Source organism: Lepidochelys kempii, chromosome 1 (genome assembly GCF_965140285.1).
Source record: "Lepidochelys kempii isolate rLepKem1 chromosome 1, rLepKem1.hap1, whole genome shotgun sequence".
Lineage (NCBI taxonomy): Eukaryota > Metazoa > Chordata > Testudines > Cheloniidae > Lepidochelys > Lepidochelys kempii.
The window spans coordinates 48,104,961-48,119,037 of NC_136380.1; the positions used below are offsets into that span (position 1 = coordinate 48,104,961).

General features: G+C 46.6%; 2 non-coding genes across 2 annotated transcripts; both read right to left on the minus strand.

The window, feature by feature from the left end:
- Positions 1–9,580: 9,580 nt before the first annotated feature.
- TRNAV-AAC (transfer RNA valine (anticodon AAC)) lies at positions 9,581–9,653 on the minus strand. The gene has a single exon. It is a non-coding gene; the product is annotated as a tRNA-Val (tRNA).
- A 689-nt stretch (positions 9,654–10,342) lies between these two features.
- On the minus strand, positions 10,343–10,416 carry TRNAN-GUU (transfer RNA asparagine (anticodon GUU)). Its single transcript has one exon. It is a non-coding gene; the product is annotated as a tRNA-Asn (tRNA).
- Between the last annotated feature and the right edge of the window lie 3,661 nt (positions 10,417–14,077).

Sequence of the window (14,077 nt, forward strand, 5' to 3'; positions counted from 1 at the left end):
AATCCAGGAAGGTGGAGGCTGTGTGAGCTTTTTGCCCTGAAGACAGTCTGCTCACAGAGAGGAGACTTCACCAAAGTCCTGACTGGCTTCGTAGGGAGCAGTTCCAGAGCATCGCCTGGGGACTCCGTGACAAGTAGTACCCTAAATACTACATTCATTGTATTCCTGAACCCAGATTCATAGCATTTAAGGCAAGAAGGGACCATTTGGTATACAGGAGCTCAGACTAGCGTATCTCAGGCCCTTAAATTTTACCAAGTTACCCCTGTATTGAGCCCAGTAACTTGTTTGACTAAAGAATAACTGGTTTGGCTAAAGTATGTTTTCCAGAAAGGCATCCAGTTTCTATCAAGAGAGATAACGTATCCCTACTTCCCATGGCATGTTGTTCCAATGTTCATCGCCCTCACTGTTATATTGTGTCTAATGTGAATTTGCTGACTTCAGCTTTCAGCCATTGGTTCTTGTTTTGCCTTTCTCCACTAGATTAAGGAGCCCTTTAGTATCTGTTATTTTCCCCCCATCAGGGTACTTATAAAGCAAAAAGATTGAGAGGTGATTTGAATGCCAAGCTAAACATTGAGCTCTTTTAAGTCTCCTTAGTGTAAAGCATTTTCTCCAGCCCTCAAATCTTTTTTTGTGGCTCTTTAATGCACCCCCCAAGTGTTCAGTGTACTTGTTGAAATGCTGACACCAGAACTGTTTGCATTCTTACAGTATCATCTGTAAATATCTTGCCAGTGCTGTATACAGAGGTAGAATCACCTCATACTCCTACACCTCACTACTCCTATTTATACATCCTAGCATTGTGTTAGCACTTTTTGCATTACAGTGGCAGCTTACATTGAGTTCCTTGACTGCTATGACCCCTAAATCCTTTTCATGTTTCTCAGTGAGCAGGTACGGCCTGCTTTCCTTGTTCCTAAATGTATAACTTTTCATTTGGCTGCACTAAAACACAAAAAGGTTTTGTTTCAATGGTTTCAGACTATTCTGTTTCACTGCCTTTTCTATTAGATCTAGAGATATTACTCATTCTACTCTAAAAAAGGAAGATGAATGAACACAGTACACTAAAATTACAAAAATTAATGGTCTGCACAGGTTTTATAGTGGTAGAGCTTTTCTTAAAAAAAAAAAAATCCCATCCCTCACCAAAATAATTACATTGTGGACAGTTATTAGTATAAGGCAACTTTATAACAGTATGTGACATATTAGGGTACAATCCAGACCAGTGAGTAGCTGAGTCACCCCTGCCATGTAACCTGGGGTGCCCTTTACACTGCCTTGCTGCTGTAGCCTCTAAACGGGACTGCTCACAAACAGCCTCCAGCATGTAAGTCACTTGTGTGTGTGCTACAGCAAGCCCCACCTTTGCTCTTACCAACCTTAAAGACTACCACAGCTTATACCAATCCACTCCCAGATTTCCCCCCATAAACGTATGTCCTGCATTGCTAATACAACACCCTGTTTACTAACCACTCCAGCAGTGGTTAGTACCATTTTTCTCAACAGTGCAAGTCACAGACAGATGGACACTGCACATGAATAAGGCCATTATTCATGTCAGGGAACAATATGCACATGATTTGTTACTCCAAATGGAGTTACCCAGACACTTCAACTTGAACACACGGGATTAGAATCATAGAATATCAGGGTTGGAAGGGACCTCAGGAGATCATCTTGTCCAACCCCCTGCTCAAAGCAGGACCAATCCTCAATTTTTACCCCAGATCCCTAAATGGCCACCTCAAGGATTAAACTCACAACCCTTGGTTTAGCAGGCCAACACTCAAACCACTGAGCTATCCCTCCCTTGTTAGATATAGTTGTTAAACTTGTTTTATTGTTTTGAGAGATTTTAAGTGAATAGAAGCAATGCAGCATAAAAATTAGAACTGGTCATAAGAAAAATAAAGATGAAAATGCTTACTGGTGCCTAACTTAACACTATTAGATTCAAAGTAAAGTTTTCTCACCACATGCTTTCAGCCGTCTTACTGACCAAACTCTTCAGGCCAGGACCCATTCCCCCCGGAGTCCAACAGCTGCTTCCTTTGTCTCTTCAGGTGCAGAGACTGAGAAGGGCAGGGGTAGAGAGAGGAGTACCTTGGGGTGTTTGTCCCTCCTTTTTATAGTTTTATAGCCCCCTCTTGAAAACACATTTCCAGCTGAGATCCAGGAGACAAAGAGTCTATGTGGAAAAATATTCCCTGCTGGATTGTTGTTTTTTTTTCCTCACCTGTTAGAACTTCCTTTGTTTTCTCTCCCTGCTTAATAATTCTGCTTACATACAAATTAAGGCAAGCACACATTGCTTCCATGGTTTAGGACAGACCGGACTTCTGCCTGGGCTGGGCTGCGAGGCTTGGAATGTGTGTTAACATCATATGAGGGAATCTTAAATTCCACATATAATATTGCCACATGCATTTTACCAGTACAGTACTGACCAGCAAACTGAGTGTTCAAATGATAACTTACAAGGCATACCTTGTACAAAATTTACTACAATAGTGTGTAAGGTGTGAACATGGGTGTATTTTGTCACAAGTATAACTTCTTTCCTTTCCCTTCCTTTTTAGAATAGGCTATGCTGCTCTAAGCAGTATTACAGTTGTATAACTGCATCTATAATAGGGGGTTGTACCACTTTAACCGAGTACAGTTAAAGCAGTAAAACTGTGTGTGTAGTCAAGCCCTTAAAGCAGAAGCGAAAGAAATGAGGATTATTTGATTTCATTATTGTTGTTCTTATGAATTTAGTCACTTTTAATGAGAAAAACTTGACTTTTTTCTGCAATTATCCCTTGGTACTCCATTTCTATCTATCCACCCAGCTTCTCATGGCCTCTCCCCCAAGTAAAAGGCCATAATGATATTTCTCTTTCCGTGCTCTTAAAAGGCTGATGGGGTTAGTTTTGGACATATAAGAATGACCATGAGGGTACTGTTGTGCAAAAGCCTGGGTGACGGTGAGTTGTGCTGTGACATTAATGGTCATTCATATTTCGGCTGCCAGAGTTGCATACGCTGAATCTGTCTCCTGTTATTTCAAGCCTCCCTGTAGTTACAGTGGAATGTAACTCTCATTACAAGACATGGCTACAAAAAGAGAGATGGTCTTGGATAGCTTGGGCCAGTTCTATGCAGCCTTTGAAAAATCAGTCCAGCAACCTTGAACAGACTCTGTGTCAGACTGGTTCTGTAACAAATATGGCTATGTACATCAAAGTAGCACTCCATGCAGGGGCTGTTTCTTTTAAACAAAAGTCAGTTCTTGCCAAGGACATGAGCTTCTCCTTGGTTTTACGTATCTTTACTAGTGTGTTGAGATAAGGAAAAAACAAGCACCAATGACTTTAAATGTAAAGTTTCAGAGTAACAGCCGTGTTAGTCTGTATTCGCAAAAAGAAAAGGAGTACTTGTGGCACCTTAGAGACTAACCAATTTATTTGAGCATGAGCTTTCGTGAGCTACAGCTCACTTCATCGGATGCAATGTAAATAAATAAATGTAAAGTAGCATGAAAATACCTGGTGCAGTGTTCACCTGTCTGAGATTTGCACTGTTGAGAAAAATGGTACTAACCACCCCTGGAGGGGTTAGTAAAGAGGGTGTGGTGTTAGTAAATAAGGTGTAGTTTCTCTAAAAGACAACGCAGAGGTGTAAGTGTCTATGTGCAAGGGTGTAAACAATACAGCTGGAAAGGAATCATGAAGGGTATAAAAAAAATAATTAAAAGTAGCAGGATTAAATTAAACACAGAAACATATAAAACTAAATTATAGTCAAGGGGCAAAGTCAAGTTCATAGAGCCCTTTTAACCTCATCTTCCCAAAAGTGTTGGCCAACATTATAGTAGACAATTTTTCCTAAACCGAAGCATGGGTAAGCTGCCTTAGCAAACCTGTTCTATGTATTTATTTTACCCCCTTCAGCCAGACTTTCCACTAGAGGATGAGAACTTATTCTCTTCCCTACCTTCCCCCCCGAACCCCATCCCCTTAGTGGCTAGTCGTTGCTGCATTCCTTTTTGTTTCAGATTAGTTTTAAAATACAGACAAAACAAAGAGTTCTAGTTTTCTGCAGTTGAGGGCCATTTGATTATTAGCACAGGCACCATGTTCTTCCAAAGCAGCTTCAAGTGTATTAGGTGGGTGTAAAACCATCCCTGTGAAGCTGAGATGAGTAGCCACCTTTTGTACAGAAGCACTTAATGCTCTATGTGGAACAATGAATAATGTTCATGGTTGGGGAATTTGGAGCAAATGTGGTTCTCCCAATATGACACCCTTCAGGACCAACACTTTCTGTCTGGGATGTGTCAGGCCCAGATCCACAAAGGGACCGCGGCCGTGCTAGGGTGAGCATTGCATTGCTTAAAAGTTAGGCTCCTAGAAACTCACAGGAGCAACAGTGCAGTCCCCACAGCCTGAAGGGGGGGAGAGAGGTGCTTTAGAATGCAATGCACAAAAGCCAAGGTGGGGAGCCACGTAACCTACCCACGGGAGATGGTGCTGAGAGTGAGAGGGGGTGTACTTTAAGACCTCCCTCTCTCATGGAGTTAAGTGCCTAAGCCAGGGGTGGGCAATAATTTTTGCAGAGGGGTCACTCCATGAATTTTGGTAAGTCGTCATGGGCTGCACATTTCTACTCTATTAATGGGGGTTGGGTGCAGGCGGGAGCTCCAGGCTGGTGCAAAGTGTTGGGGTGCAGGAGAGGGTGAGGGGTGTGGGCTCTGGGAGGGAGTTTGGGTGCAGGAGGGGGCTCCGGGCTGAGGCAGAGGATTAGGGTGCAGGGTCTGGGAGGGAGTTTGGTGCAGGAGGGGGCTCCGGGCTGAGGCAGAGGATTAGGGTGCAGGGTCTAGGAGGGAGTTTGGTGCAGGAGGGGGTTCTGACCTGGGGCAGGGGGTTTGGGTGGAGGAGGAGGTGCGAGGTGCAGGCTCTGGCTGGGAGGCACTGACCACAGGCAGCTCACGGGCAGCAGCACAGCAGGGCTCAGGCAGGCTGCCTGCATGACATGGCCCCATGCCACTCCTGCAAGTGGCTGCGGATGGTTGCTGCTGGCACGGAAACCGGCCAGTGGGAGCTGTGAGGATGCTGCTGGGGGTGGGGGCAGCACAAGGAGCCACCTCCCCCGCCAGAGACGTGCCAGCAGCAGCTGGCTGCTTCCGGGAGCGGCATGTGGCCACAGCAGGCATGCAGCCTGCCTGAGTGGCGGCCCTGAGATCACGAGGGGCAGCCAAAAAGCCTGCCGGCCTGGACAGAAATGATTGATAGATGGGCCGAATCTGGCCCACGGGCTATATTTTGCCCACTCCTGGCCTAAGCCCAGACTACTTGTGATCCACAGCTGGCAATCCCTCTCAAAGGGGTGGTTTAGGCACCCATAAGTTGTTTCTTGTGAGAACGAGGAAAGCACCTGCCTCATTCCACACTAAACCACTAATAGCACTTCCAGCCTTATGTTTTTAGCCCAATGGTTAGAGCACTCACCTGGGATGTGAGAGATGCAGGTTCAATTTCACCCTCTGCCCGGGGGGAAAAGGAGTTGAACAGCTGTCTCCCCACTCTCAAGAGAGCGCTCTAACCACTGGGATATTGTGATGTGGGATTATCTCAATCTCTTCTGGGGAAGCTGATCAACTGGCTATAAATAATTAAATAAGGGAGCAGGGGGACTGGATCTGGGATCCCCCACTTCCCAGGTATGTACCCCAACCCACAGACTATAAAGTCATTTTCTCTCTGGCCCTATTCTCTTAGCCACTGTTCCTAATGTAAATCAGTTTGCCAGAAGGGCACAGCAGGTTACCTTCCAAGCAGATTATTACATATCCAGTTCCATAAATTTTACAGTGCTTAATTTTTGCCAGGGCTGAGCCCTGGTACCTCTGGGCTTGCTGCATCCGTTATGAATGTAAAAAAATTGCTTGAGACCCAGCACCTCTTTCAGTACAAATTAAGCACTGCAAAAGCATACAAGGGGTTTTAAAGTCAACTAAGACTCAGTCCCTGCTCCGAAGAGTTTACAAGTTATGTTTGAACATGAGATACAACACGCTAAGAGAGGACATGTTTAAGAAGATCACAAGGTTGCTTAAGTCTGCACTGTGTGTAACAAGCTCATTCCATGGTTTTCATACACATTTAACTTTTTCAAACTATCCAGTGTGGGGTACGGAGACTGGTCAATACATGTGCATATAGCAGGTTCCAAGGGGTGGTCATGAGGAGGAGGGGTGATAGGGAGGGAACATAAAAGAGCAGGAGTTTACTCACTGGCTTTGATGGAGGCAGGTGACCCCCAGTTTACCCCCTTGCCTTGATGGCTTGAGACAGGCTGGATGTTATTCCAGGTGCACTGGGTTATACCCAGAAGGCTAGTGCTAGCAGTGCAAGTGGGGCTGCTTTGAATAACTGCCCCAGTGTAATTCCCTTCCTGCTCTAGTGAGCGGCCCAGGATAAGTTTACTAATCCCACTTCTCCTTAGGGAATGGCTTAATGGTTGTGAAAATTCTGAGGCAATAGGCCTTGCACAGTGCCCCAGGGTAGGGTGAGGAGAGGGATAGAATCCTGCCCCCATCTTAGCAGTGTAAGAAGAATGGGAGAGGGGAGCAAAACATAAATTTAACACTATATAGGAACATACAACATGTTGCCATCTCTTGCAGTTTTATTGTGAGAGTGGGTGTTTTTCTTAAAGCACTGGTTTGTGGAATCATGGGGTTTGGGGAGACTATCATAGAATCATAGAATATCAGGGTTGGAAGGGACCCCAGAAGGTCATCTAGTCCAACCCCCTGCTCGAAGCAGGACCAATTCCCAGTTAAATCATCCCAGCCAGGGCTTTGTCAAGCCTGACCTTAAAAACCTCTAAGGAAGGAGATTCTACCACCTCCCTAGGTAACGCATTCCAGTGTTTCACCACCCTCTTAGTGAAAAAGTTTTTCCTAATATCCAATCTAAACCTCCCCCACTGCATCTTGAGACCATTACTCCTCGTTCTGTCATCTGCTACCATTGAGAACAGTCTAGATCCATCCTCTTTGGAACCCCCTTTCAGGTAGTTGAAAGCAGCTATCAAATCCCGCCTCATTCTTCTCTTCTGCAGGCTAAACAATCCCAGCTCCCTCAGCCTCTCCTCATAACTCATGTGTTCCAGTCCCCTAATCATTTTTGTTGCCCTTCGCTGGACTCTCTCCAATTTATCCACATCCTTCTTGAAGTGTGGGGCCCAAAACTGGACACAGTACTCCAGATGAGGCCTCACCAATGTCGAATAGAGGGGAACGATCACGTCCCTCGATCTGCTCGCTATGCCCCTACTTATACATCCCAAAATGCCATTGGCCTTCTTGGCAACAAGGGCACACTGCTGACTCATATCCAGCTTCTCGTCCACTGTCACCCCTAGGTCCTTTTCCGCAGAACTGCTGCCTAGCCATTCGGTCCCTAGTCTGTAGCTATGCATTGGGTTCTTCCGTCCTCAGTGCAGGACCCTGCACTTATCCTTATTGAACCTCATCAGATTTCTTTTGGCCCAATCCTCCAATTTGTCTAGGTCCTTCTGTATCCTATCCCTCCCCTCCAGTGTATCTACCACTCCTCCCAGTTTAGTATCATCCGCAAATTTGCTGAGAGTGCAATCCACACCATCCTCCAGATCATTTATGAAGATATTGAACAAAACCGGCCCCAGGACCGACCCTTGGGGTACTCCACTTGATACCGGCTGCCAACTAGACATGGAGCCATTGATCACTACCCGTTGAGCCCGTTTTCAGTTTTCATCTTTTGAGAAAGTGCCTTTCCAGTGCTCATGCTTTCAGAGAAAGCTGGAAAACGTGACCCAAATATAACCTAAAGGCTCAAATGTCAGAAGACTAAAAGAACCCGACATTGAAAATATCTACTTAAGCCAATCTCATGATGTTGGGGGACCCACCTGACTCATAACTGTAGAATCTGTGTGGTTGTCAATACTGTATGTATCAATTCTTCCTACTACTCTAGTTTTCTTCTCCCCTAGCCACTACAGCATCCTTTTGTGTGTGTTTTTGTATTAAATTCAACTTATTTTTTATTATCTCCAAATTTTCAATTTTTCAATTCTTTTTTCAGGTAGCCAGTGCTGTGGGTTTGGGGGAGGGGAAGGAGAGAACAATTGGGGTTCTCAGTACGCAAAATAAATGGAAGTAAACTGTGGATTTTGGCGCCCTGGAAATAGCTAACGTTTTTGGTTCTCTGTCTCTTCCTCCTGCAGTGATGACTGTAAATTTAAGAAAAAGTTTTCGTTTTTCATATCCCACCCCAGTACACTGTAATACAGTAGCAACAAGCTTTCCCTTTGTCCTCAGTTCCAGTATCCTTCACTACACCCAGCCAGAATTAAGTTAATTAGCTAGGAATCTGGTGAAATAATCACCATAAAATGGTCAGTGCTGACATTAGGCTTTGAAGTAAAAACACAATTGCTGCTAGGGAGACAATTTCTCTCTCTGAAGGCTCTTGTCCCAAAATGTCTGCTGAGTCAGGTGGACATCACTACTTAAGTTTACACTAATTTCTTCTTGTGAGTGTTATCTTCCTAATGATAAGAGCAGAGATTTAATTTTTTTAAGTGAAAGTTCACAGCCTGGAGGTAGGCAAATTCAAAATATGCAAGAGCAATTATCTGGTTAGGTAATTCCATTATATTGAGCTCCTGGGATGTAGCTGAGCAGCATTGCTTCCACTGCAGAGATTAATCAACTGGAGAAAATTATGCCAAGCACCGCGGTCGGACTGTAAAGCTGCTATTTGCTTTGTCTTTTTAAAAAAGGATACCCATACTAGTACCATTTCAGCCTTAGCTGGTTTTAAAACAACTTTTAACAAAGTAATTAATAACATTTTTTGCCCTATTTTAACCATGGTCATAGGGGGGGAAAGTTACATCTTTTGGATTCCAGCAAACCTAGTTGTGCAATTGATACACACTGCTGCATTTCAACATTTTGCTTCAGCAAAATCAGTGATTGCCCAAGTAACAACAAAGAAACCCAATGCCTGTAAACGCTGAGCGGCCTGTGCCACTGTTATGGGCTGATCTACAATACTGGGTCACGGGCAATGGGCAAACTTGATGCACGACCCGGTCAGCTTTGTGCTAAAGTCTCTTTGCTGCTTGATGCCATTTGGAAAAACCCCACAATTCATACTAAATAACTCGACTTCATTCTTTTTAAAATCGGGTTCACACGGCCTGGTTTTTGTGCGACAGCTTATGGAATGACAAATCTGGAACAAAGGATTGCGGGCTATGGGCCACCTTCAGGTTATTTTAGAGTGGTACATAACCTTTAGCCCCTATAAAAGGCTTCATGAACATTTTCCCCACCCCTAACAAAAATGTTAATTTATCAGAGCAGCTGACAGGGTACTCTGACAGGAACTGGGGGCTATAACTTAGAGCTTCCCTATTATTTAACTCATCATTGACAGAATTCAAAGCAGAATTTCAGGGTGTGGTCTGTTCTCAGACTAAAAATGCAGGGCGGGAATTAGGAAAATGGACACTAGCCTGTTTCCGCCCGGTTTCGAACCGGGGACCTTTCGCGTGTTAGGCGAACGTGATAACCACTACACTACGGAAACCCGACTTGTTTTTATCAGACGGGTGCTCTCTATTATAGGTTACACGCAGGCCTGGGTGTCTATTATTCGCCGTCCGGCGTGTGGGTTCCTCCCGCGCCGGATGCAGAAGCTCCGTGGTGTCCCGCGGCTTCTTTTCCTTTGCCACAGAGTTTCCCGGGGTGCCCAGGAATAGCTTCTCCAGCTTCACACCTAACGCAATGGCTGCATCTATGCCCTTCCGGCTCCCCGAGCGCCCCCCCCGCGGCGCCCCCCGCAGGCGGCGCGCGGCCCAGCGAGCGGGCTCGGGAGCTTTGGCTGTGAAGCGAACTCTGCCCCGCGGCTGCGCAGGGGGCGCGCGAGGGAAAAGCGGGCGCGAGGCGAGGGCCGGGGCGCGAGGCAGGCAGGCAGGCAGGCGGGCGGGGGGGCTCCGCGGCTCAGGTTTGCACCGGCTGCCTGCCCCAGCGGCGCACTGATCGCGCGGCCCCCGCGGCCCGGTGCGTGCGGGCAGCGCGGGAGAGAGGCCGCCGGCAGCGGGGCAATGTCTGGCCTGCGCTCTGCGCGCCCCCGGGCCAGGCTGCAATCCCAGCCTCTGCCGTAAAAAGCGTCCCGGCGGGAGCAGGAGCGCCCGGCCCGTGCGACCTGCTGCGCAGGGTCCGACCCCCGATTCCCTCCTCTCAGCAGCTCCCCCCCCGCGGGAGTAAAACACGCGTCGTCCCTGGGTGGGCTCGAACCACCAACCTTTCGGTTAACAGCCGAACGCGCTAACCGATTGCGCCACAGAGACTTGTGTGGAGAAGCGTTCTGCGCCAGGGGTAATAAGAGGCGCCCCGGCTGCCAGAGCCGGGCGAGCCCTGAGCGATGCTGGGAGCTGGCGCCGGCTGAGCGCGGGGCAGCGCTGGAAGTGCTCCTGCGGAGGAGCGGGGAGCCCCAGGGAAGGGAGAAGCAGGGGGCGCCAGGGCAAGAGAGGGGGGCCCATGGGGGGAGAACGGGGCCCGGCAAGACAATGGGGCGCAGGGCCGGGAGCGCGCCATGGTCTGGGGGAGCGGAGCAGCCGGAGGGGGGTGACTCCAAGCGACACTCCGCTGCTGGTGGGGACAGCCCCGGGCACTGCGGGGAAACTCCCCTGCCCCGAGAGGTGCTCGCACAGTGGGGGCCCCGCTGCAGCGTCTTTACCGGCAGGGGGGCAAATACCGAGCCGTGCGGGCTACGGGTGTCTCAGCCGGCCGCCCCCTGGCGATTAGCGGCTTCAGTGCAGCTTTCCGGCAGCGCCAGGCACTTGCAGGGAAAGTCAGGAAATTCCCTCCTCTGTCCATTGTGTCACACCGCCCCAGGGCCCTGGGCGATCCGCATTGTTGTTTGCTCACTCCATGGCAATTACACTCTTCGTCTGGGTCTTTGAAACCCTGCTGAGGCTTTGTGTCTCACACACACCCAGTCAGGAAGTTAAGAAATAAATTACTACTTCCTTAGGCAAGGAATTTGTCCTTTATAGATATGAAGCACTTAACACGCCTTCTCTCCAATCTGATTTATCCATACTGCAGTGTGGATACACATTTCAAAATCATGGAGACATGCTGAATAAGGAGAGACAGGCTGTATGGAAATTGAGGACTGTCCAATCCTACAGGAAGTGTTTAGCAAACGGTGGCAATGCAGAAATATTGCTTTGCAGTTATGTAGTATTTTTCATCCAGAGGTGCCAGCATGCTTTAAAAAAATGTTTATGAATCAGTATCCTTATTTCACAGATGGGTAAACTGAGGCAGAGAGTAAATCAGTGACATAATCCCAAACAGAGACCAACTGTCATGTCCTGTCTCCTAATCCTGTGCTCTAATTCCTCATGTTGACAGTCTTCATTCTGAGTTTTTTCTTTCAGCCTGCAAACACAAGGTCCAAAGATGGCCATGAGATTTGTGTATTCAGTACAGATCTGCATTGCTGTTTGGAAGAGAAAATTGATGTCCTTGTTTTTTTCTTTTGTGCATGCCGGAAGCATAGTAACAATACACTGTCCATGTCCCTGTCCTTTCCCTCACATCTGAGGCACACAGCATTACAGCAACTGTGATTTGCGATGAGCGAATGGATGGCTTTAGAGATAGCAGAATGCTTTACAACTCTTTAGAAATGTAAAAATTGAGATGTTTCTAAAAGTACATACATAGTGGTCCAGAAAATAGTGAGGTGGGTGTTCATTCAGATGAAATGATTAGTGAGTGAGTCACAATACTCCAGAAGGACAGAGAGGGAGGACAGGCCGCAGATAATTGAATTCTGGCACAGCTGTGGTTACAAGTGTGGCTCTGAAGGGGCAAACAGTACACAAGGTTTTAGCATTACATGTGGCTACACTGGAACTCAGCTTATGCAGAAGCTTTCTTATAAAAAAGAAAAGCACCTTTCTAGGCCCCTAGGGCTGCAGGGTGACTCTACCAAGCATGGAGAACATGTACACTAATGTCATGTGTCTGCTGGAGTCCAGACCACCCGAAGCAGTGATTCAGAGGGGTAAACCACCCTTACCCTCTTGATCTCAGTCTTGAGGCAACTCTAAAGGACAGTGAGGACACTTCATTATTACCAGTATCATTTCTGATCATTTTGGGGAATGGAACAGGCACAGGGGTGGGAATTGGAAGTTGCTGCAGGGAAGCAAATATAAAGGGAAGGACTGAAGAGATTCACGAAGATAGAAAAAGGGAGAGAAAGGAAGATGGGGAAGGAAGAAAAACAAAAGGCAGAAGTCGCAGAGGCCTATGTTTACACAGAGTATTAAGCATGACAATAAGAGACTGAATAAATAATAAATAAAAGAGTAGTCGCTACATAATGGCTGTATTCACCCATTAATCCCTGTGCAAACCTCCCAGTGACATGACTGAGAAATCTGGTAAGGATTGAGACGAGTATGAAGTCCTGAATTTATATCCCAGCCCACAGAGCATTCTTGCAGCAGTGCTTTAACGTTGCCAGTGTAGACTAGCCCTTATCAATGGTCTTCAACCCTCTCCTCTGAATGAGTTAGGGCTAGTCTACACTATGGCAGTGCTTTAACGTGGCTTGTATGGTCTCCCAGCGCTCTAAAAAACCCACCTCCAAGAGGGGCGTAGCTCCCAGTGTTGGGAGCACGGCTCCCAGCACTGGTGCACGGTCTACACTGGCACGTTACAGCACTGAAACTTGCTGCGCTCACGGGGGGTGTTTTTTCACACCCCTGAATGAGCGCTGCAAAGTGCCAGTGTAGACCAAGCCCCATGATGTAAAATGCATCACAAAAACCCTGGAAAGAAAGGGAACAACTGAAAGGAGGGACATTCCTTAAAGTCTTTTTAGAATGATTAATTTAAATACTTGATGCTTGTTTCATTAGTTAGGCCAAGAAAACATTCTGTGAACAATCTGCTTGGTAAAAGTAAATGCAGGGGAAGTCTTTATAGCACTATGATTAGTGGAAAGAGACACAATCAACTTGAAATCTAGTCCATAAAAAAACAATTAGTTTAAAGTAATTTCAGTTACCTGACTATGAGCAACCCTACCAATTGTTGTGGTTTTGAAACCACATTTTTCTAATTTTTTAACCTGTTTTTCTCTCCCTGTTGCGGTTTAAAAAGCCACACAAACAGCAGGAGAAACGAAGACCTCAATCTTGCAAATATTTTACAGTTTGGGGCATTGGAACAAATCCAGCAAGTAAATAGTTGAAGTCAATAGGACTACTCTGGCGATGAGTAAAGCTACATATTGCTTAAGTATTTTCTGGCGCAGGGCCTAAAAAATATATAGAGAAAACAATGAAACTGACTATACACAAAGCTCTGTCAAATACTCAACTGAAATAAAGAGAGGGACTATTTTTTCTCTAATGTCCTTCCTTTAGTTGTAGGAATCTTAGGTGTCACTTGTAACAATGGTACGTTAGCCTAAAAAAATTACATGGCTCTCTGATTGGATTTTATTTTTTGACAGTGTCTCAGGCTTGGTCTGCACTGGGAGGGGAAGCGATCGATCTAAGTTACGCAACTTCAGCTATGTGAATAACATAGCTGAAGTCAACGTACCTAGATCTACTTACTGTGGTGTCTTCACTGCGGTAAATCAATGGCTGACGCTCTCCTGTCGACTCCGCCTGTGTCTCTCACCCAGGTGCAGTACCCAAGTCGACAGGAGAGCGCTCAGCAGTCAATTTATCACGTCTAGACTAGATGCGATAAATCGACCCCCACTTGATCGATCACTGCCCGTCGATCCCGCAGGTAATGTAGACAAGCCCTCAGAAAACACCAGCCACATATTCCCTTGTTGCTGCTTTGTGGATGGTTTCAATTACATCCAGGGCTTAGGAACCCCACTGCGAAAAGCTGCTATGGGGATGGGCTGAACCAATGCATCTTGGCTGGCCTACATATGATCCCTCCCTGCCCAGTGCCACTCATGTT